This window comes from Drosophila sechellia, unplaced genomic scaffold, assembly GCF_004382195.2.
Source record: "Drosophila sechellia strain sech25 unplaced genomic scaffold, ASM438219v1 U_19, whole genome shotgun sequence".
Taxonomy (NCBI): domain Eukaryota; kingdom Metazoa; phylum Arthropoda; class Insecta; order Diptera; family Drosophilidae; genus Drosophila; species Drosophila sechellia.
In genome coordinates this window covers 726-25,557 of record NW_022611127.1, presented here as the reverse complement: position 1 = coordinate 25,557, position 24,832 = coordinate 726, and the positions used below count along the sequence as shown (strand labels likewise).

General features: G+C 38.4%; 6 non-coding genes across 6 annotated transcripts; all 6 read left to right on the top strand.

Annotated features, from left to right (window-relative positions):
* Window positions 1-792: 792 nt before the first annotated feature.
* On the top strand, window positions 793-2,787 carry LOC116802625. The gene has a single exon (XR_004362959.1). It is a non-coding gene; the product is annotated as a small subunit ribosomal RNA (ribosomal RNA).
* A 687-nt stretch (window positions 2,788-3,474) lies between these two features.
* LOC116802631 lies at window positions 3,475-3,653 on the top strand. The gene has a single exon (XR_004362965.1). It is a non-coding gene; the product is annotated as a 5.8S ribosomal RNA (ribosomal RNA).
* Window positions 3,654-4,047: 394 nt separating this feature from the next.
* LOC116802628 lies at window positions 4,048-8,009 on the top strand. The gene has a single exon (XR_004362962.1). It is a non-coding gene; the product is annotated as a large subunit ribosomal RNA (ribosomal RNA).
* Window positions 8,010-17,397: 9,388 nt separating this feature from the next.
* Window positions 17,398-19,392, top strand: LOC116802634. The gene has a single exon (XR_004362968.1). It is a non-coding gene; the product is annotated as a small subunit ribosomal RNA (ribosomal RNA).
* A 687-nt stretch (window positions 19,393-20,079) lies between these two features.
* LOC116802624 lies at window positions 20,080-20,258 on the top strand. The gene has a single exon (XR_004362958.1). It is a non-coding gene; the product is annotated as a 5.8S ribosomal RNA (ribosomal RNA).
* A 393-nt stretch (window positions 20,259-20,651) lies between these two features.
* Window positions 20,652-24,604, top strand: LOC116802630. The gene has a single exon (XR_004362964.1). It is a non-coding gene; the product is annotated as a large subunit ribosomal RNA (ribosomal RNA).
* Window positions 24,605-24,832: the final 228 nt, after the last annotated feature.

The following is a 24,832-nucleotide window of genomic DNA, read 5'->3' as shown; positions in this document are numbered from 1 at the left end:
AAAATAAAGTATATTATTATCCGTACAAATTTGTTTCTCAGTTCTATAGAACACGGGACTTGGCTCCGCGGATAATAGGAATATACGCTTTTTAGATAATATCGTTGAAACAAAAGTCAAGTTTCTATTATATATAGAATAACAAATCGTTTCCATATATTATCGTTAATTTTTGGAGGCAGGCAAATATTAATTTATTACCTGCCGTATAGTTGGATTATTATATCGTTACGGTATAATACAAATATGGATTCTTATGAAAGAAATATAAAATTATATATTAAATGTGGAAATATTATCATATGCGCTTGGTTTTATGTTATATATTACCAGAGAGATATATGAAAAGAGATAAATTTTAAATTTATCTTCAAAATGCAAATGATTTAACTTAATATTTATATTGGTTAAACAAAAATTGTACATGTGTGGATACAATAATTATGTATGTTGGAAATAAAATGATATTTTATAATGAAATATGTATATATAAAAAGATAAAATTATAGAAACATATATATTACAATAATTATATGAAATTCTTGTTATATTGGTAAAACAAGTATAAATTAAAAATGAAAATATGGATTACGAATGCTATATAAAAATGGCCGTAATCGAATAGATTTTTTACTTATATTTATATATTTAAAATTTTACCCAAAGGCGAAATATTGAATTTTATTCAATATAATAAAAATCATGGAATTATATAAAGTGAAAAATCTATATATCTATTATATTGCTTATTTCGATTCAAAAAATATGAATGGAATATGAAGGAAAAACATTATTCTGGTTGATCCTGCCAGTAGTTATATGCTTGTCTCAAAGATTAAGCCATGCATGTCTAAGTACACACGAATTAAAAGTGAAACCGCAAAAGGCTCATTATATCAGTTATGGTTCCTTAGATCGTTAACAGTTACTTGGATAACTGTGGTAATTCTAGAGCTAATACATGCAATTAAAACATGAACCTTATGGGACATGTGCTTTTATTAGGCTAAAACCAAGCGATCGCAAGATCGTTATATTGGTTGAACTCTAGATAACATGCAGATCGTATGGTCTTGTACCGACGACAGATCTTTCAAATGTCTGCCCTATCAACTTTTGATGGTAGTATCTAGGACTACCATGGTTGCAACGGGTAACGGGGAATCAGGGTTCGATTCCGGAGAGGGAGCCTGAGAAACGGCTACCACATCTAAGGAAGGCAGCAGGCGCGTAAATTACCCACTCCCAGCTCGGGGAGGTAGTGACGAAAAATAACAATACAGGACTCATATCCGAGGCCCTGTAATTGGAATGAGTACACTTTAAATCCTTTAACAAGGACCAATTGGAGGGCAAGTCTGGTGCCAGCAGCCGCGGTAATTCCAGCTCCAATAGCGTATATTAAAGTTGTTGCGGTTAAAACGTTCGTAGTTGAACTTGTGCTTCATACGGGTAGTACAACTTACAATTGTGGTTAGTACTATACCTTTATGTATGTAAGCGTATTACCGGTGGAGTTCTTATATGTGATTAAATACTTGTATTTTTTCATATGTTCCTCCTATTTAAAAACCTGCACTAGTGCTCTTAAACGAGTGTTATTGTGGGCCGGTACTATTACTTTGAACAAATTAGAGTGCTTAAAGCAGGCTTCAAATGCCTGAATATTCTGTGCATGGGATAATGAAATAAGACCTCTGTTCTGCTTTCATTGGTTTTCAGATCAAGAGGTAATGATTAATAGAAGCAGTTTGGGGGCATTAGTATTACGACGCGAGAGGTGAAATTCTTGGACCGTCGTAAGACTAACTTAAGCGAAAGCATTTGCCAAAGATGTTTTCATTAATCAAGAACGAAAGTTAGAGGTTCGAAGGCGATCAGATACCGCCCTAGTTCTAACCATAAACGATGCCAGCTAGCAATTGGGTGTAGCTACTTTTATGGCTCTCTCAGTCGCTTCCCGGGAAACCAAAGCTTTTGGGCTCCGGGGGAAGTATGGTTGCAAAGCTGAAACTTAAAGGAATTGACGGAAGGGCACCACCAGGAGTGGAGCCTGCGGCTTAATTTGACTCAACACGGGAAAACTTACCAGGTCCGAACATAAGTGTGTAAGACAGATTGATAGCTCTTTCTCGAATCTATGGGTGGTGGTGCATGGCCGTTCTTAGTTCGTGGAGTGATTTGTCTGGTTAATTCCGATAACGAACGAGACTCAAATATATTAAATAGATATCTTCAGGATTATGGTGCTGAAGCTTATGTAGCCTTCATTCATGGTGGCAGTAAAATGTTTATTGTGTTTGAATGTGTTTATGTAAGTGGAGCCGTACCTGTTGGTTTGTCCCATTATAAGGACACTAGCTTCTTAAATGGACAAATTGCGTCTAGCAATAATGAGATTGAGCAATAACAGGTCTGTGATGCCCTTAGATGTCCTGGGCTGCACGCGCGCTACAATGAAAGTATCAACGTGTATTTCCTAGACCGAGAGGTCCGGGTAAACCGCTGAACCACTTTCATGCTTGGGATTGTGAACTGAAACTGTTCACATGAACTTGGAATTCCCAGTAAGTGTGAGTCATTAACTCGCATTGATTACGTCCCTGCCCTTTGTACACACCGCCCGTCGCTACTACCGATTGAATTATTTAGTGAGGTCTCCGGACGTGATCACTGTGACGCCTTGCGTGTTACGGTTGTTTCGCAAAAGTTGACCGAACTTGATTATTTAGAGGAAGTAAAAGTCGTAACAAGGTTTCCGTAGGTGAACCTGCGGAAGGATCATTATTGTATAATATCCTTATCGTTAATAAATATTTGTTATAATACAAATAAATACAATTTACCAAAATAAAAATATTACAAAATGATTCCACGGAATCAAAAGTTAAAGTCAAAATAAAATGAAGATGGCTTTTATTTTATATGTGGGGCTTGGCAACCTCATAAAAAGACTTTAACATTATTAATGTTGCTGTGCGTATTTGTGGCAGTACTTACTACAACAACGGCGTTTCCTATAAAAACAAATTCTCGAAAATGGAAATCGAAGAAACTAAACTAAATTCGAAAGTAGAAGTCGAATTAAAATAAAAATAATTTTGAATGTGTGGTAATCAAAATAAGTGTGTGTGTATATGGACCATAATATACACGCGTTGCGAATATGTATTGTTCATCTATGTTATGAGCATACGTTGGCTAATGCAACAACCTAAAATATACAATGTTTGTACCTGTCATCCATCAGGTTAATGTTTTATATAAATTTTGCAGTATGTGTCACCCAAAATAGCAAACCATAACCAGATTATTATGATACATAATGCTTATATGAAACTAAGACATTTCGCAACATTTATTTTAGGTATAAAAATAAATTTATTGAAGGAATTGATATATGCCAGTAAAATGGTGTATTTTTAATTTCTTTCAATAAAAACAATATTGACATTATATAAAATTGAATTATAAAACTCTAAGCGGTGGATCACTCGGCTCATGGGTCGATGAAGAACGCAGCAAACTGTGCGTCATCGTGTGAACTGCAGGACACATGAACATCGACATTTTGAACGCATATCGCAGTCCATGCTGTTATGTACTTTAATTAATTTTATAGTGCTGCTTGGACTACATATGGTTGAGGGTTGTAAGACTATGCTAATTAAGTTGTTTATAAATTTTTTATAAGCATATGGTATATTATTGGATTAAATAATGATTTTATTCATAATATTAAAAAAGAAATGAAAAACATTATCTCACATTTGAATGTGAAAAACGAAGAGAAATATTTTCTTTTTCAATCAAATAATACTGAGAAATGTCTAGCATAAAAAATTGAAATATTTTTCATCTAGAATTGTCTCTTATTAATGATTCGGAAAAAGAAAAATCTTGGTTTTGTTATTATTCTTCGTTGGTTCGTTAAATGGATAAAAATGACTTTGCTTACAAGAACTATTGGAACTATTTATAACGAATTTAATTGATTGTTTTATCATTTATATATAAAGAATTTATGGCAAAATATAGTTATATATACAACCTCAACTCATATGGGACTACCCCCTGAATTTAAGCATATTAATTAGGGGAGGAAAAGAAACTAACAAGGATTTTCTTAGTAGCGGCGAGCGAAAAGAAAACAGTTCAGCACTAAGTCACTTTGTCTATATGGCAAATGTGAGATGCAGTGTATGGAGCGTCAATATTCTAGTATGAGAAATTAATGATTTAAGTCCTTCTTAAATGAGGCCATTTACCCATAGAGGGTGCCAGGCCCGTATAACGTTAATGATTGCTAGATGATGTTTCCAAAGAGTCGTGTTGCTTGATAGTGCAGCACTAAGTGGGTGGTAAACTCCATCTAAAACTAAATATAACCATGAGACCGATAGTAAACAAGTACCGTGAGGGAAAGTTGAAAAGAACTCTGAATAGAGAGTTAAACAGTACGTGAAACTGCTTAGAGGTTAAGCCCGATGAACCTGAATATCCGTTATGGAAAATTCATCATTAAAATTGTAATATTTAAATAATATTATTAAGAATAATGTGCATTTTTTCCATATAAGGACATTGTAATCTATTAGCATATCCCAAATTTATCATAAAATATAACTTATAGTTTATTCCAATTAAATTGCTTGCATTTTAACACAGAATAAATGTTATTAATTTGATAAAGTGCTGATAGATTTATATTATTACAGAGCGTTAATTTTTCGGAATTATATAATGGCATAATTATCATTGATTTTTGTGTTTATTATATGCTCTTGTATGATTAACAATGCGAAAGATTCAGGATACCTTCGGGACCCGTCTTGAAACACGGACCAAGGAGTCTAACATATGTGCAAGTTATTGGGATGTAAACCTAATAGCGTAATTAACTTGACTAATAATGGGATTAGTTTTTTAGCTATTTATAGCTAATTAACACAATCCCGGGGCGTTCTATATAGTTATGTATAATGTATATTTATATTATTTATGCCTCTAACTGGAACGTACCTTGAGCATATATGCTGTGACCCGAAAGATGGTGAACTATACTTGATCAGGTTGAAGTCAGGGGAAACCCTGATGGAAGACCGAAACAGTTCTGACGTGCAAATCGATTGTCAGAATTGAGTATAGGGGCGAAAGACCAATCGAACCATCTAGTAGCTGGTTCCTTCCGAAGTTTCCCTCAGGATAGCTGGTGCATTTTAATATTATATAAAATAATCTTATCTGGTAAAGCGAATGATTAGAGGCCTTAGGGTCGAAACGATCTTAACCTATTCTCAAACTTTAAATGGGTAAGAACCTTAACTTTCTTGATATGAAGTTCAAGGTTATGATATAATGTGCCCAGTGGGCCACTTTTGGTAAGCAGAACTGGCGCTGTGGGATGAACCAAACGTAATGTTACGGTGCCCAAATTAACAACTCATGCAGATACCATGAAAGGCGTTGGTTGCTTAAAACAGCAGGACGGTGATCATGGAAGTCGAAATCCGCTAAGGAGTGTGTAACAACTCACCTGCCGAAGCAACTAGCCCTTAAAATGGATGGCGCTTAAGTTGTATACCTATACATTACCGCTAAAGTAGATGATTTATATTACTTGTGATATAAATTTTGAAACTTTAGTGAGTAGGAAGGTACAATGGTATGCGTAGAAGTGTTTGGCGTAAGCCTGCATGGAGCTGCCATTGGTACAGATCTTGGTGGTAGTAGCAAATAATCGAATGAGACCTTGGAGGACTGAAGTGGAGAAGGGTTTCGTGTGAACAGTGGTTGATCACGAGTTAGTCGGTCCTAAGTTCAAGGCGAAAGCCGAAAATTTTCAAGTAAAACAAAAATGCCTAACTATATAAACAAAGCGAATATAATACACTTGAATAATTTTGAACGAAAGGGAATACGGTTCCAATTCCGTAACCTGTTGAGTATCCGTTTGTTATTAAATATGGGCCTCGTGCTCATCCTGGCAACAGGAACGACCATAAAGAAGCCGTCGAGAGATATCGGAAGAGTTTTCTTTTCTGTTTTATAGCCGTACTACCATGGAAGTCTTTCGCAGAGAGATATGGTAGATGGGCTAGAAGAGCATGACATATACTGTTGTGTCGATATTTTCTCCTCGGACCTTGAAAATTTATGGTGGGGACACGCAAACTTCTCAACAGGCCGTACCAATATCCGCAGCTGGTCTCCAAGGTGAAGAGTCTCTAGTCGATAGAATAATGTAGGTAAGGGAAGTCGGCAAATTAGATCCGTAACTTCGGGATAAGGATTGGCTCTGAAGATTGAGATAGTCGGGCTTGATTGGGAAACAATAACATGGTTTATGTGCTCGTTCTGGGTAAATAGAGTTTCTAGCATTTATGTTAGTTACTTGTTCCCCGGATAGTTTAGTTACGTAGCCAATTGTGGAACTTTCTTGCTAAAATTTTTAAGAATACTATTTGGGTTAAACCAATTAGTTCTTATCAATTATAACGATTATCAATTAACAATCAATTCAGAACTGGCACGGACTTGGGGAATCCGACTGTCTAATTAAAACAAAGCATTGTGATGGCCCTAGCGGGTGTTGACACAATGTGATTTCTGCCCAGTGCTCTGAATGTCAAAGTGAAGAAATTCAAGTAAGCGCGGGTCAACGGCGGGAGTAACTATGACTCTCTTAAGGTAGCCAAATGCCTCGTCATCTAATTAGTGACGCGCATGAATGGATTAACGAGATTCCTACTGTCCCTATCTACTATCTAGCGAAACCACAGCCAAGGGAACGGGCTTGGAATAATTAGCGGGGAAAGAAGACCCTTTTGAGCTTGACTCTAATCTGGCAGTGTAAGGAGACATAAGAGGTGTAGAATAAGTGGGAGATATTAGACCTCGGTTTGGTATCGTCAATGAAATACCACTACTCTTATTGTTTCCTTACTTACTTGATTAAATGGAACGTGTATCATTTCCTAGCCATTATACGGATATATTTATTATATCTTATGGTATTGGGTTTTGATGCAAGCTTCTTGATCAAAGTATCACGAGTTTGTTATATAATCGCAAACAAATTCTTTAATAAAACGATGCATTTATGTATTTTTGATTTGAAAATTTGGTATAACTCCAATTACTCAGGTATGATCCAATTCAAGGACATTGCCAGGTAGGGAGTTTGACTGGGGCGGTACATCTCTCAAATAATAACGGAGGTGTCCCAAGGCCAGCTCAGTGCGGACAGAAACCACACATAGAGCAAAAGGGCAAATGCTGACTTGATCTCGGTGTTCAGTACACACAGGGACAGCAAAAGCTCGGCCTATCGATCCTTTTGGTTTAAAGAGTTTTTAACAAGAGGTGTCAGAAAAGTTACCATAGGGATAACTGGCTTGTGGCGGCCAAGCGTTCATAGCGACGTCGCTTTTTGATCCTTCGATGTCGGCTCTTCCTATCATTGTGAAGCAAAATTCACCAAGCGTTGGATTGTTCACCCATGCAAGGGAACGTGAGCTGGGTTTAGACCGTCGTGAGACAGGTTAGTTTTACCCTACTAATGACAAAACGTTGTTGCGACAGCATTCCTGCGTAGTACGAGAGGAACCGCAGGTACGGACCAATGGCACAATACTTGTTCGAGCGAACAGTGGTATGACGCTACGTCCGTTGGATTATGCCTGAACGCCTCTAAGGTCGTATCCGTGCTGGACTGCAATGATAAATAAGGGGCAATTTGCATTGTATGGCTTCTAAACCATTTAAAGTTTATAATTTATTTTATAAACGACAATGGATGTGATGCCAATGTAATTTGTAACATAGTAAATTAGGAGGATCTTCGATCACCTGATGCCGCGCTAGTTACATATAAAAGCATTATTTAATACAATGACAAAGCCTAGAATCAATTGTAAACGACTTTTGTAACAGGCAAGGTGTTGTAAGTGGTTGAGCAGCTGCCATACTGCGATCCACTGAAGCTTATCCTTTGCTTGATGATTCGATAAATAAATGATTTTTTCCTGTAGCCAAACACCTCGTCATCAATTTAGTGACGCATATGATATTGTCCCTATCATATAATTAATATAAAGACTTTAATGGATTGTGTCAAGTTGCCAAACACCTCGTCATCAATTTAGTGACGCATATGATATTGTCCCTATCATATAATTAATATAAAGACTTTAATGAATTGTGTCAAGTTGCCAAACACCTCGTCATCAATTTAGTGACGCATATGATATTGTCCCTATCATATAATTTTTGATATAAAGACTTTAAAGAATTGTATCAAGTTGCCAAACACCTCGTCATCAATTTAGTGACGCATATGATATTGTCCCTATCATATAATTAATATACAGACTTTAATGAATTGTGTCAAGTTGCCAAACACCTCGTCATCAATTTAGTGACGCATATGATATTGTCCTTATCATATAATTTTTGATATAAAGACTTTAAAGAATTGAATCAAGTTGCCAAACACCTCGTCATCAATTTAGTGACGCATATGATATTGTCCCTATCATATAATTAATATAAAGACTTTAATGGATTGTGTCAAGTTGCCAAACACCTCGTCATCAATTTAGTGACGCATATGATATTGTCCCTATCATATAATTAATATAAAGACTTTAATGAATTGTGTCAAGTTGCCAAACACCTCGTCATCAATTTAGTGACGCATATGATATTGTCCTTATCATATAATTTTTGATATAAAGACTTTAAAGAATTGTATCAAGTTGCCAAACACCTCGTCATCAATTTAGTGACGCATATGATATTGTCCCTATCATATAATTAATATAAAGACTTTAATGGATTGTGTCAAGTTGCCAAACACCTCGTCATCAATTTAGTGACGCATATGATATTGTCCTTATCATATAATTTTGATATAGACTTTAAGAATTGTATCAAGTTGCAAACACCTCGTCATCATTTAGTTTTTTTTTTTTTTTTTTTTTTTTTTTTTTTTTTTTTTTTTTTTTTTTAGCGTGCGTTTATTTATTTAAAATCTGTCCTAGTGGACAATAATTAAATGGTTTTGCGGGGGAACATTAGCTTAAGGGATACTATTGTACATGTATTTGTGGCGGGTTTTATATGTGTTGTCTATTGTTGTGGAAGATCGAGAGGGTGTCTCCTCATGAGACGTCTGCTTGTTTGGCTATTGTCTAACAGGTTGGTGGCGAGGTGGTTAGGGTGGTTTTCGAGCCTTTTCAGGTATCTCTCGCTGAGCCTGGAGATTTCATCAGCGACTTGTGGGATTCCAAGTTCCCTATGTATGGCGACATTCTCGTGGTAGGGATGCGCATTACAGGCAATTCTCAAGCACCTATTCTGGAACCGCTGTATACGCAGGCGATTCGTGTGGCTTGCCGTGCCCCATAGCTGTATCCCGTAGGTCCAGATGGGCTTGAGAATTGCCTTGTACACCAGGATTTTGTGGTTCTGCCTTAGCTTGGACCCTCTCCCAATAAGCCAATGCATCTGCCTCAGACGCGCATCGGCCTGTATGCGTTTGCTGACGATGTGGGGACGCCAAGTGAGCCTGCGGTCCAGGGTAAGTCCTAGGTACTTGGGTGCGGGTGCGTTGGGAATGATGACTCCGTTTAGCGTGACCGGTGGGCAGTCTCCTCTCCTTAGTGCAAATGTTGTTTGGGTAGATTTTTCCGCGTTCACTACGATGTTCCACCTGCTGAGCCAGGGATGTAGCGCGTCCATTTGCCTTTGGATTGTTTCGGAGGCTTCTCGTGGGTCGGATGAGGAGGCGAGGAAAGCCGTGTCATCTGCATAAGTCGCTATAGTTAGGTTCCTGGAGGGGATTATGGGAAGGTCTGCGGTGTAAAGGGTGTACAGTATTGGTCCGAGCACACTGCCTTGCGGAACTCCAGCTCTGATCAGTCTGGGTAGGCTTATTGCACTTCCGCATCTGACTTGGAATGCTCTTCCCTCAGTGTAGGATTTGAGGAGGGTAAAATGGGGGCTTGGGAGGTAGGATTTGAGTTTATGGAGGAGTCCAGGATGCCAAACTCTGTCGAATGCCTGCTTCACGTCGAGCATTACAGCGCAGCAGTATTTCTTTTGCTCGAATGCCTCGAGGATCCGTTCGACTAGCCGGTGGCATTGCTCTGGTGTTCCGTGGGAGCGCCTGAAGCCAAACTGGTGATCGGGGATCAAACCAGCCTCATCCAGTACTGGCAATACTCTGCGCAAAAATACTCTTTCGAGTATTTTGGAGAGGATTGCCAGCAAACTAATCGGACGATAGGAGGCGAGATTGGCTTCAGGCTTACCAGGCTTGAGGAGGACAATAACCTCTGCTCTTTTCCACTCTTCCGGGAAGTACCCTAGCCGGAAGCAGCTGTTGTAAATGCTGGCCAGCATTTGTGTGCAGCGGGATGGGAGCATTTTTAGGGCCGCCGCATCTATACGATCCAGGCCTGGAGATTTGTTGTTCTTCAGTAGAGCAATCTCCTGCGCAACTTCCTCAGGGTCGACTGGTTCCAACGGGGGACCGGGAGAGCTTGGGCTATTGAGAAACCGGGCTGTTTCAGCATGTTCTTCGGCAGTGCAGCAGTCGAACGGAGAGAAGGCGTTGTAAAGGTGTTCGGCGAAAGCTTCTGCTCTTTCAGCATCCGAAAGGCACCAGGATCCATCTGCTTTGCGCACTGCGGAAACCTTTTTGGCTGGTCGTTTAATGTGGCGGGTGACGTTCCACAGATTGTGGTCTGGGTCCCCGGGAGAGAGTTCCTCGAGGAATCTGAGGAAGGAGTCCTGGCGTAGGCTGGAGATCTTGTCCTTCAACTCCTTTGTGGCGTGATTGAGCGCTGTTTTGTCTCTTGGATTGCGCGTCAAGAACCAAACTCTCCTGAGACGCCTCTTCTCAGTCACGAGTGCCGCAATTTCCGGGGACCAGAGGTGGAGGTCCCTGCTAGGTGTTCTCGCAGTCTTTGGTGGCGGTGGGCTTGCGAATTCCGCAGCGTTTTGCATCTGCCTGGTGAGATTCCCGATAGCTTCATCAATGTTCCTGGGTGTGTTGAGGATGGGGTTCGGATTGACGGTGGAGAGCATCCAGGACGCGAACTTGGCGGCGTCGGTATATTTTCCAGTGAGCCTTCTGAGCGGGGTTTTCCTGAGGACTGGCGTGTTGATTAGCACGTTTATTGCACAGTGGTCTGACAGGAGATCAGCATTTGTTGTGCAGCTGATCTTCGCATGCCCTATGCCTTTCGACACAGCAAAGTCCAGTAGGTCTGGAGTCTTGAGGGGATTCGTTGGCCAGTGAGTGGGCTCGCCAGTGGAGTGGCAGTCCAGTCGGTGGCGTTGCAGGTACCCAAACAGAGTTTTCCCTTTGGGGTTGTTGGCGCGCGATCCCCACCAAGAATGTTTGGCGTTATAATCTCCAGCTGCTATGAAGCGGGGCCCAAAATGCTCGAAGAACTCACTGAGGTGAGATGCTGTTATGCGGTATCTGGGGGGAAAGTAGACCGCTCCAATGTCTAAATCTCCTTGCGGGCTGACAATCCTGATGACAGGACATTGTGCCCAGTCTTGCTGAAACGCGGGCAGCTCTAGGTATTGAATACCGCTCCTGATGAGGATGGCTGCTCCACCGCGTGCTCTGCCAGAAGGATGGTCTGCATGGATGAGGTCATATCCGCTGATATTAAAGTGGGATCTGGGGGAGAAGTGGGTTTCGGCTACGAGTAGGATATCGATCTGGTGGGTCTTCAGATGGTGCTCGACTATGGCCTTGCTGTTCTGCAGGCCGTTCGCATTCCAGACGACTAGGTGGAGCTTTAGTTGCATGACTTGCTGTTGAGAATGGTGGCCACCAGCTGTGTCATCTGGGTGAACATGCGCTCCATCATCCTTTCCATCATTCCTTCCATGCGAGCGAACATCGCTTCTATCTGACCGGAGTGTGGGGTTTCTGTTTGGGTTTGGACTGGGGTTGTGGGATTCTGCGGTGCTGCGTGCACTCCGTTGAGGGCGTCTCGGTAGCTCCTGCCAGAGGTGACGTTTGGTGATGCCACGGGCGGCGCCTTGTTAGCATTAGCGACGGGCCTTGTTTTCGGAGCAGCGAGTGCTTTGGCCCTTTTGTATGCAGGGCATCCCTTGAAAGACGCAGGATGGTCCGCCTGGCAGTGGAAGCAGCACGCTTTGTCGTCCTCCCTCTTCTCACATGCCCTCGATTCGTGAGGGCCTCCACACTTTACACATCGGTATTCCAGGAAGCAGTAACGCTGTGTATGACCGAATCCTTGGCACCTGAAGCATTGAGGCACGTCGTTGAACTTCTGCGGCGGTTCAATGGTTACTACCGACCTGCAGATCCGCTTGACTTGGTAGACGTCTTTGTTGTTGCTGGAAGGCTCCAGGTTGGCGAAGAATATTCCCAGCGGTTCTTTAGTTCTTCTGCCAATGGGATTGTGCAGATCTCTAACAGCGTGCCCTTGTCTGCGAAGGTCTTCAATGATTTCCTCACGATCGGTGGAGTGGTGGAGTCCTTTGATGACAACCTTGTATGCACGTTCATCTTTCGGCTGGAAAGTCCGATGCCTCTTGTTTTGGGCCACAAGTTGGAGACGCAGAGCTGTATAGGACTCTTTGTCCGGCATCATGACACGTACGTTGTTGCCATTCACGGTCTTGTAGGTAAAATTGTTCTTCGGGCCTACAAGAGTCGTGATCATCTTGACGAGTGCCGAGATGTTGGTCACATCGGGGATAAAAATCGGAGGTGGCTTGATGGTCTTCGGGGTGGGCTTTGGTTTCTCGGGGGTCTTGGGCTTGGAATCGTCTTTAGGTCCGGGTTCGTCATCAGAGCTCTCTTGGTCGTACTCGTCTTCTTCGGTCGAGAGTAAAGCGAAGGCGTTGTTGGCGAGCTTCTTGCGCAGAGCTGCGCTAGTGCTTGGCTTATCTTCCAGCTCCTCTCCCTGTGCTTTCTTTGCCGGTTTTCGCTTTATCTCGCCCGGCTCTGTATGCGAGGTGCTTCCCTCGCTGCTGGAGCTGCTCTTGCGTGTTCTCAGAGCCTTTTTGCGTGGTGTTGTTCCAAGCTTGTGGGTGCGCGGGGGGGCCTGCCAGTCCATCTTCTCCAAAGTTGATAAGGAGTGAGGAGGGGGGGGGGGGGGGAAGCTGGGCACCGTAAGCCGGTGAGCCAGGCAGCACGTGGCTGCTGCTTTGCAATTATACCGCTGCTTCGAGCACTGGGTTTTTTGCGCTGATAACACGCACACTCGGGTGTGCGATGGTGTTAGTGCGAACTACCGTTAGGTACGTTGGCTGGGCCAATCAAAACGCGCGACAAGATCACGCGACGCGAAGTGGCTGGGCACAAGTAACGGGACTTACAACTGTGAACAATTTGCTAACAATTTGCTAACAATTTGCTGTCGATCCGCAGGCACGTCTGCACTCGTCGAGTGTTCGATCGCGACTGATCAATTTAGTGACGCATATGATATTGTCCCTATCATATAATTAATATAAAGACTTTAATGGATTGTGTCAAGTTGCCAAACACCTCGTCATCAATTTAGTGACGCATATGATATTGTCCTTATTATATAATTTTTGATATAAAGACTTTAAAGAATTGTATCAAGTTGCCAAACACCTCGTCATCAATTTAGTGACGCATATGATATTGTCCCTATCATATAATTAATATACAGACTCTAATGAATTGTGTCAAGTTGCCAAACACCTCGTCATCAATTTAGTGACGCATATGATATTGTCCCTATCATATAATTTTTGATATAAAGACTTTAAAGAATTGTATCAAGTTGCCAAACACCTCGTCATCAATTTAGTGACGCATATGATATTGTCCCTTTCATATAATTAATATAAAGACTTTAATGGATTGTGTCAAGTTGCCAAACACCTCGTCATCAACTACTATATTATGGTTGCGCCGACCTCTCATATTGTATTCTCTTATGTGTTCATAGGATTTTGACAATTATACGAGTAAATTAAATAATATACATATGAAAATGATTAATTATTATATGTATAAGGGAAAAAATGATGAAATATTCCCATATTATCTTAGTATTATAGAGGAAAGACCGTTGCCGACCTCTGATATTGTTCAAACTTATGTATTTATATGATTTTGGCAATTATATGAGTAAATTAAAAAATATACATATGAAAATGGTTAATTATTATATGTATATGGGAAAAAATGCTAAGATATTCCCATATTCTCTTAGTATTATAGAGAAAAGCCATTTAAGTGAGAGGGTATAGTAGTGTAAACGACCGGAATTACGACAGAGGGTTCAAAAACTACTATAGGTAGGCAGTGGTTGCCGACCTCTCATATTGTTCAAAACTTATGTATTCATATGATTTTGGCAATTGTATGAGTAAATTAAATAATATACATATGAAAATGATTAATTATTATATGTATAAGGGAAAAAATGCTGAAATATTCCCACATTCTCTTAGTATTATAGAGAAAATCCATTATAGTGAGAGGGTATAGTAGTGTAAACGACCGGAATTACGACAGAGGGTTCAAAAACTACTATAGGTAGGCAGTGGTTGCCGACCTCTCATATTGTTCAAAACTTATGTATTCATATGAATTTGGCAATTATATGAGTAAATTAAATAATATACATATGAAAATGATTAATTATTATATGTATAAGGGAAAAAATGCTGAAATATTCCCACATTCTCTTAGTATTATAGAGAAAATCCATTATAGTGAGAGGGTATAGTAGTGTAAACGACCGGAATTACGACAGAGGGTTCAAAAACTACTATAGGTAGGCAGTGGTTGCCGACCTCTCATATTGTTCAAAACTTATGTATTCATATGATTTTGGCAATTATATGATTAAATTAAATAATATACATATGAAAATGGTTAATTATTATATGTATATGGGAAAAAATGCAGAGATATTCCCATATTCTCTTAGTATTATAGAGAAAAGCCATTTAAGTGAGAGGGTATAGTAGTGTAAACGACCGGAATTACGACAGAGGGTTCAAAAACTACTATAGGTAGGCAGTGGTTGCCGACCTCTCATATTGTTCAAAACTTATGTATTCATATGATTTTGGCAATTGTATGAGTAAATTAAATAATATACATACGAAAATGATTAATTATTATATGTATATGGGAAAAAATGCAGAGATATTCCCATATTCTCTTAGTATTATAGAGAAAAGCCATTTAAGTGAGAGGGTATAGTAGTGTAAACCACCGGAATTACGACAGAGGGTTCAAAAACTACTATAGGTAGGCAGTGGTTGCCGACCTCTCATATTGTTCAAAACTTATGTATTCATATGATTTTGGCAATTGTATGAGTAAATTAAATAATATACATATGAAAATGATTAATTATTATATGTATAAGGGAAAAAATGCTGAAATATTCCCACATTCTCTTAGTATTATAGAGAAAATCCATTATAGTGAGAGGGTATAGTAGTGTAAACGACCGGAATTACGACAGAGGGTTCAAAAACTACTATAGGTAGGCAGTGGTTGCCGACCTCTCATATTGTTCAAAACTTATGTATTCATATGATTTTGGCAATTATATGATTAAATTAAATAATATACATATGAAAATGGTTAATTATTATATGTATATGGGAAAAAATGCTGAGATATTCCCATATTCTCTTAGTATTATAGAGAAAAGCCATTTAAGTGAGAGGGTATAGTAGTGTAAACGACCGGAATTACGACAGAGGGTTCAAAAACTACTATAGGTAGGCAGTGGTTGCCGACCTCTCATATTGTTCAAAACTTATGTATTCATATGATTTTGGCAATTGTATGAGTAAATTAAATAATATACATATGAAAATGATTAATTATTATATGTATAAGGGAAAAAATGCTGAAATATTCCCACATTCTCTTAGTATTATAGAGAAAATCCATTATAGTGAGAGGGTATAGTAGTGTAAACGACCGGAATTACGACAGAGGGTTCAAAAACTACTATAGGTAGGCAGTGGTTGCCGACCTCTCATATTGTTCAAAACTTATGTATTCATATGATTTTGGCAATTATATGATTAAATTAAATAATATACATATGAAAATGGTTAATTATTATATGTATATGGGAAAAAATGCTGAGATATTCCCATATTCTCTTAGTATTATAGAGAAAAGCCATTATAGTGAGAGGGTATAGTAGTGTAAACGACCGGAATTACGACAGAGGGTTCAAAAACTACTATAGGTAGGCAGTGGTTGCCGACCTCTCATATTGTTCAAAACTTATGTATTCATATGAATTTGGCAATTATATGAGTAAATTAAATAATAAACATATAAAAATTAATATTTATTATATGTATAAAAAAAAAAATAATCATATTATATATGAATAATGGAAAAAAAATGAAATGTTCCTATAATCTCTTAATATATAAGAGAATAGACCGTATGTTGGGTGGCAAACGGAATTGAAAATACCCGCTTTGAGGACAGCGGGTTCAAAAACTACTATAGGTAGGCAGTGGTTGCCGACCTCCCGCATTATTCGAAATATTTATTTCGGATTATGTTTATATTGGTTACATAAAATAAAGTATATTATTATCCGTACAAATTTGTTTCTCAGTTCTATAGAACACGGGACTTGGCTCCGCGGATAATAGGAATATACGCTTTTTAGATAATATCGTTGAAACAAAAGTCAAGTTTCTATTATATATAGAATAACAAATCGTTTCCATATATTATCGTTAATTTTTGGAGGCAGGCAAATATTAATTTATTACCTGCCGTATAGTTGGATTATTATATCGTTACGGTATAATACAAATATGGATTCTTATGAAAGAAATATAAAATTATATATTAAATGTGGAAATATTATCATATGCGCTTGGTTTTATGTTATATATTACCAGAGAGATATATGAAAAGAGATAAATTTTAAATTTATCTTCAAAATGCAAATGATTTAACTTAATATTTATATTGGTTAAACAAAAATTGTACATGTGTGGATACAATAATTATGTATGTTGGAAATAAAATGATATTTTATAATGAAATATGTATATATAAAAAGATAAAATTATAGAAACATATATATTACAATAATTATATGAAATTCTTGTTATATTGGTAAAACAAGTATAAATTAAAAATGAAAATATGGATTACGAATGCTATATAAAAATGGCCGTAATCGAATAGATTTTTTACTTATATTTATATATTTAAAATTTTACCCAAAGGCGAAATATTGAATTTTATTCAATATAATAAAAATCATGGAATTATATAAAGTGAAAAATCTATATATCTATTATATTGCTTATTTCGATTCAAAAAATATGAATGGAATATGAAGGAAAAACATTATTCTGGTTGATCCTGCCAGTAGTTATATGCTTGTCTCAAAGATTAAGCCATGCATGTCTAAGTACACACGAATTAAAAGTGAAACCGCAAAAGGCTCATTATATCAGTTATGGTTCCTTAGATCGTTAACAGTTACTTGGATAACTGTGGTAATTCTAGAGCTAATACATGCAATTAAAACATGAACCTTATGGGACATGTGCTTTTATTAGGCTAAAACCAAGCGATCGCAAGATCGTTATATTGGTTGAACTCTAGATAACATGCAGATCGTATGGTCTTGTACCGACGACAGATCTTTCAAATGTCTGCCCTATCAACTTTTGATGGTAGTATCTAGGACTACCATGGTTGCAACGGGTAACGGGGAATCAGGGTTCGATTCCGGAGAGGGAGCCTGAGAAACGGCTACCACATCTAAGGAAGGCAGCAGGCGCGTAAATTACCCACTCCCAGCTCGGGGAGGTAGTGACGAAAAATAACAATACAGGACTCATATCCGAGGCCCTGTAATTGGAATGAGTACACTTTAAATCCTTTAACAAGGACCAATTGGAGGGCAAGTCTGGTGCCAGCAGCCGCGGTAATTCCAGCTCCAATAGCGTATATTAAAGTTGTTGCGGTTAAAACGTTCGTAGTTGAACTTGTGCTTCATACGGGTAGTACAACTTACAATTGTGGTTAGTACTATACCTTTATGTATGTAAGCGTATTACCGGTGGAGTTCTTATATGTGATTAAATACTTGTATTTTTTCATATGTTCCTCCTATTTAAAAACCTGCACTAGTGCTCTTAAACGAGTGTTATTGTGGGCCGGTACTATTACTTTGAACAAATTAGAGTGCTTAAAGCAGGCTTCAAATGCCTGAATATTCTGTGCATGGGATAATGAAATAAGACCTCTGTTCTGCTTTCATTGGTTTTCAGATCAAGAGGTAATGATTAATAGAAGCAGTTTGGGGGCATTAGTATTACGACGCGAGAGGTGAAATTCTTGGACCGTCGTAAGACTAACTTAAGCGAAAGCATTTGCCAAAGATGTTTTCATTAATCAAGAACGAAAGTTAGAGGTTCGAAGGCGATCAGATACCGCCCTAGTTCTAACCATAAACGATGCCAGCTAGCAATTGGGTGTAGCTACTTTTATGGCTCTCTCAGTCGCTTCCCGGGAAACCAAAGCTTTTGGGCTCCGGGGGAAGTATGGTTGCAAAGCTGAAACTTAAAGGAATTGACGGAAGGGCACCACCAGGAGTGGAGCCTGCGGCTTAATTTGACTCAACACGGGAAAACTTACCAGGTCCGAACATAAGTGTGTAAGACAGATTGATAGCTCTTTCTCGAATCTATGGGTGGTGGTGCATGGCCGTTCTTAGTTCGTGGAGTGATTTGTCTGGTTAATTCCGATAACGAACGAGACTCAAATATATTAAATAGATATCTTCAGGATTATGGTGCTGAAGCTTATGTAGCCTTCATTCATGGTGGCAGTAAAATGTTTATTGTGTTTGAATGTGTTTATGTAAGTGGAGCCGTACCTGTTGGTTTGTCCCATTATAAGGACACTAGCTTCTTAAATGGACAAATTGCGTCTAGCAATAATGAGATTGAGCAATAACAGGTCTGTGATGCCCTTAGATGTCCTGGGCTGCACGCGCGCTACAATGAAAGTATCAACGTGTATTTCCTAGACCGAGAGGTCCGGGTAAACCGCTGAACCACTTTCATGCTTGGGATTGTGAACTGAAACTGTTCACATGAACTTGGAATTCCCAGTAAGTGTGAGTCATTAACTCGCATTGATTACGTCCCTGCCCTTTGTACACACCGCCCGTCGCTACTACCGATTGAATTATTTAGTGAGGTCTCCGGACGTGATCACTGTGACGCCTTGCGTGTTACGGTTGTTTCGCAAAAGTTGACCGAACTTGATTATTTAGAGGAAGTAAAAGTCGTAACAAGGTTTCCGTAGGTGAACCTGCGGAAGGATCATTATTGTATAATATCCTTATCGTTAATAAATATTTGTTATAATACAAATAAATACAATTTACCAAAATAAAAATATTACAAAATGATTCCACGGAATCAAAAGTTAAAGTCAAAATAAAATGAAGATGGCTTTTATTTTATATGTGGGGCTTGGCAACCTCATAAAAAGACTTTAACATTATTAATGTTGCTGTGCGTATTTGTGGCAGTACTTACTACAACAACGGCGTTTCCTATAAAAACAAATTCTCGAAAATGGAAATCGAAGAAACTAAACTAAATTCGAAAGTAGAAGTCGAATTAAAATAAAAATAATTTTGAATGTGTGGTAATCAAAATAAGTGTGTGTGTATATGGACCATAATATACACGCGTTGCGAATATGTATTGTTCATCTATGTTATGAGCATACGTTGGCTAATGCAACAACCTAAAATATACAATGTTTGTACCTGTCATCCATCAGGTTAATGTTTTATATAAATTTTGCAGTATGTGTCACCCAAAATAGCAAACCATAACCAGATTATTATGATACATAATGCTTATATGAAACTAAGACATTTCGCAACATTTATTTTAGGTATAAAAATAAATTTATTGAAGGAATTGATATATGCCAGTAAAATGGTGTATTTTTAATTTCTTTCAATAAAAACAATATTGACATTATATAAAATTGAATTATAAAACTCTAAGCGGTGGATCACTCGGCTCATGGGTCGATGAAGAACGCAGCAAACTGTGCGTCATCGTGTGAACTGCAGGACACATGAACATCGACATTTTGAACGCATATCGCAGTCCATGCTGTTATGTACTTTAATTAATTTTATAGTGCTGCTTGGACTACATATGGTTGAGGGTTGTAAGACTATGCTAATTAAGTTGTTTATAAATTTTTATAAGCATATGGTATATTATTGGATTAAATAATGATTTTATTCATAATATTAAAAAAGAAATGAAAAACATTATCTCACATTTGAATGTGAAAAACGAAGAGAAATATTTTCTTTTTCAATCAAATAATACTGAGAAATGTCTAGCATAAAAAATTGAAATATTTTTCATCTAGAATTGTCTCTTATTAATGATTCGGAAAAAGAAAAATCTTGGTTTTGTTATTATTCTTCGTTGGTTCGTTAAATGGATAAAAATGACTTTGCTTACAAGAACTATTGGAACTATTTATAACGAATTTAATTGATTGTTTTATCATTTATATATAAAGAATTTATGGCAAAATATAGTTATATATACAACCTCAACTCATATGGGACTACCCCCTGAATTTAAGCATATTAATTAGGGGAGGAAAAGAAACTAACAAGGATTTTCTTAGTAGCGGCGAGCGAAAAGAAAACAGTTCAGCACTAAGTCACTTTGTCTATATGGCAAATGTGAGATGCAGTGTATGGAGCGTCAATATTCTAGTATGAGAAATTAATGATTTAAGTCCTTCTTAAATGAGGCCATTTACCCATAGAGGGTGCCAGGCCCGTATAACGTTAATGATTGCTAGATGATGTTTCCAAAGAGTCGTGTTGCTTGATAGTGCAGCACTAAGTGGGTGGTAAACTCCATCTAAAACTAAATATAACCATGAGACCGATAGTAAACAAGTACCGTGAGGGAAAGTTGAAAAGAACTCTGAATAGAGAGTTAAACAGTACGTGAAACTGCTTAGAGGTTAAGCCCGATGAACCTGAATATCCGTTATGGAAAATTCATCATTAAAATTGTAATATTTAAATAATATTATTAAGAATAATGTGCATTTTTTCCATATAAGGACATTGTAATCTATTAGCATATCCCAAATTTATCATAAAATATAACTTATAGTTTATTCCAATTAAATTGCTTGCATTTTAACACAGAATAAATGTTATTAATTTGATAAAGTGCTGATAGATTTATATTATTACAGAGCGTTAATTTTTCGGAATTATATAATGGCATAATTATCATTGATTTTTGTGTTTATTATATGCTCTTGTATGATTAACAATGCGAAAGATTCAGGATACCTTCGGGACCCGTCTTGAAACACGGACCAAGGAGTCTAACATATGTGCAAGTTATTGGGATGTAAACCTAATAGCGTAATTAACTTGACTAATAATGGGATTAGTTTTTTAGCTATTTATAGCTAATTAACACAATCCCGGGGCGTTCTATATAGTTATGTATAATGTATATTTATATTATTTATGCCTCTAACTGGAACGTACCTTGAGCATATATGCTGTGACCCGAAAGATGGTGAACTATACTTGATCAGGTTGAAGTCAGGGGAAACCCTGATGGAAGACCGAAACAGTTCTGACGTGCAAATCGATTGTCAGAATTGAGTATAGGGGCGAAAGACCAATCGAACCATCTAGTAGCTGGTTCCTTCCGAAGTTTCCCTCAGGATAGCTGGTGCATTTTAATATTATATAAAATAATCTTATCTGGTAAAGCGAATGATTAGAGGCCTTAGGGTCGAAACGATCTTAACCTATTCTCAAACTTTAAATGGGTAAGAACCTTAACTTTCTTGATATGAAGTTCAAGGTTATGATATAATGTGCCCAGTGGGCCACTTTTGGTAAGCAGAACTGGCGCTGTGGGATGAACCAAACGTAATGTTACGGTGCCCAAATTAACAACTCATGCAGATACCATGAAAGGCGTTGGTTGCTTAAAACAGCAGGACGGTGATCATGGAAGTCGAAATCCGCTAAGGAGTGTGTAACAACTCACCTGCCGAAGCAACTAGCCCTTAAAATGGATGGCGCTTAAGTTGTATACCTATACATTACCGCTAAAGTAGATGATTTATATTACTTGTGATATAAATTTTGAAACTTTAGTGAGTAGGAAGGTACAATGGTATGCGTAGAAGTGTTTGGCGTAAGCCTGCATGGAGCTGCCATTGGTACAGATCTTGGTGGTAGTAGCAAATAATCGAATGAGACCTTGGAGGACTGAAGTGGAGAAGGGTTTCGTGTGAACAGTGGTTGATCACGAGTTAGTCGGTCCTAAGTTCAAGGCGAAAGCCGAAAATTTTCAAGTAAAACAAAAATGCCTAACTATATAAACAAAGCGAATATAATACACTTGAATAATTTTGAACGAAAGGGAATACGGTTCCAATTCCGTAACCTGTTGAGTATCCGTTTGTTATTAAATATGGGCCTCGTGCTCATCCTGGCAACAGGAACGACCATAAAGAAGCCGTCGAGAGATATCGGAAGAGTTTTCTTTTCTGTTTTATAGCCGTACTACCATGGAAGTCTTTCGCAGAGAGATATGGTAGATGGGCTAGAAGAGCATGACATATACTGTTGTGTCGATATTTTCTCCTCGGACCTTGAAAATTTATGGTGGGGACACGCAAACTTCTCAACAGGCCGTACCAATATCCGCAGCTGGTCTCCAAGGTGAAGAGTCTCTAGTCGATAGAATAATGTAGGTAAGGGAAGTCGGCAAATTAGATCCGTAACTTCGGGATAAGGATTGGCTCTGAAGATTGAGATAGTCGGGCTTGATTGGGAAACAATAACATGGTTTATGTGCTCGTTCTGGGTAAAATAGAGTTTCTAGCATTTATGTTAGTTACTTGTTCCCCGGATAGTTTAGTTACGTAGCCAATTGTGGAACTTTCTTGCTAAAATTTTTAAGAATACTATTTGGGTTAAACCAATTAGTTCTTATCAATTATAACGATTATCAATTAACAATCAATTCAGAACTGGCACGGACTTGGGAATCCGACTGTCTAATTAAAACAAAGCATTGTGATGGCCCTAGCGGGTGTTGACACAATGTGATTTCTGCCCAGTGCTCTGAATGTCAAAGTGAAGAAATTCAAGTAAGCGCGGGTCAACGGCGGGAGTAACTATGACTCTCTTAAGGTAGCCAAATGCCTCGTCATCTAATTAGTGACGCGCATGAATGGATTAACGAGATTCCTACTGTCCCTATCTACTATCTAGCGAAACCACAGCCAAGGGAACGGGCTTGGAATAATTAGCGGGGAAAGAAGACCCTTTTGAGCTTGACTCTAATCTGGCAGTGTAAGGAGACATAAGAGGTGTAGAATAAGTGGGAGATATTAGACCTCGGTTTGGTATCGTCAATGAAATACCACTACTCTTATTGTTCCTACTTACTTGATTAAATGGAACGTGTATCATTCCTACCATTATACGGATATATTTATTATATCTTATGGTATTGGTTTTGATGCAAGCTTCTTGATCAAGTATCACGAGTTTGTTATATAATCGCAAAACAAATTCTTTAATAAAACGATGCATTTATGTATTTTTTGATTTGAAAATTTGGTATAACTCCAATTACTCAGGTATGATCCAATTCAAGACATTGCCAGGTAGGGAGTTTGACTGGGGCGGTACATCTCTCAAATAATAACGGAGGTGTCCCAAGGCCAGCTCAGTGCGGACAGAAACCACACATAGAGCAAAAGGGCAAATGCTGACTTGATCTCGGTGTTCAGTACACACAGGGACAGCAAAAGCTCGGCTATCGATCCTTTTGGTTTAAAGAGTTTTTAACAAGAGGTGTCAGAAAAGTACCATAGGATAACTGGCTTGTGGCGGCCAAGCGTTCATAGCGACGTCGCTTTTTGATCCTTCGATGTCGGCTCTTCCTATCATTGTGAAGCAAAATTCACCAAGCGTTGGATTGTTCACCCATGCAAGGGAACGTGAGCTGGGTTTAGACCGTCGTGAGACAGGTTAGTTTTACCCTACTAATGACAAAACGTTGTTGCGACAGCATTCCTGCGTAGTACGAGAGGAACCGCAGGTACGGACCAAATGGCACAATACTTGTTCGAGCGAACAGTGGTATGACGCTACGTCCGTGTGGATTATGCCTGAACGCCTCTAAGGTCGTATCCGTGCTGGACTGCAATGATAAATAAGGGGCAATTTATTGTATGGCTTCTAAACCATTTAAAGTTTATAATTTATTTTATAAACGACAATGGATGTGATGCCAATGTAATTTGTAAACATAGTAAATAGGAGGATCTTCGATCACCTGATGCCGGCTAGTTACATATAAAAGCATTATTTAATACAATGACAAAGCCTAGAATCAATTGTAAACGACTTTTGTAACAGGCAAGGTGTTGTAAGTGGTTGAGCAGCTGCCATACTGCGATCCACTGAAGCTTATCCTTTGCTTGATGATCGATAAATAAATGAATTTTTCCTGTGCCAAACACCTCGTCATCAATTAGTGAGCATATAGATATGTCCCTATCATATAATTAATATACAGACTTAATGATTGTGTCAATTGCCAAACACCTCGTCATCAATTTAGTGACGCATATGATATTGTCCCTATCATATAATTTGAATATAAAGACTTTAAAGAATTGATCAAGTTGCCAAACACCTCTCATCAATTTAGTGACGCA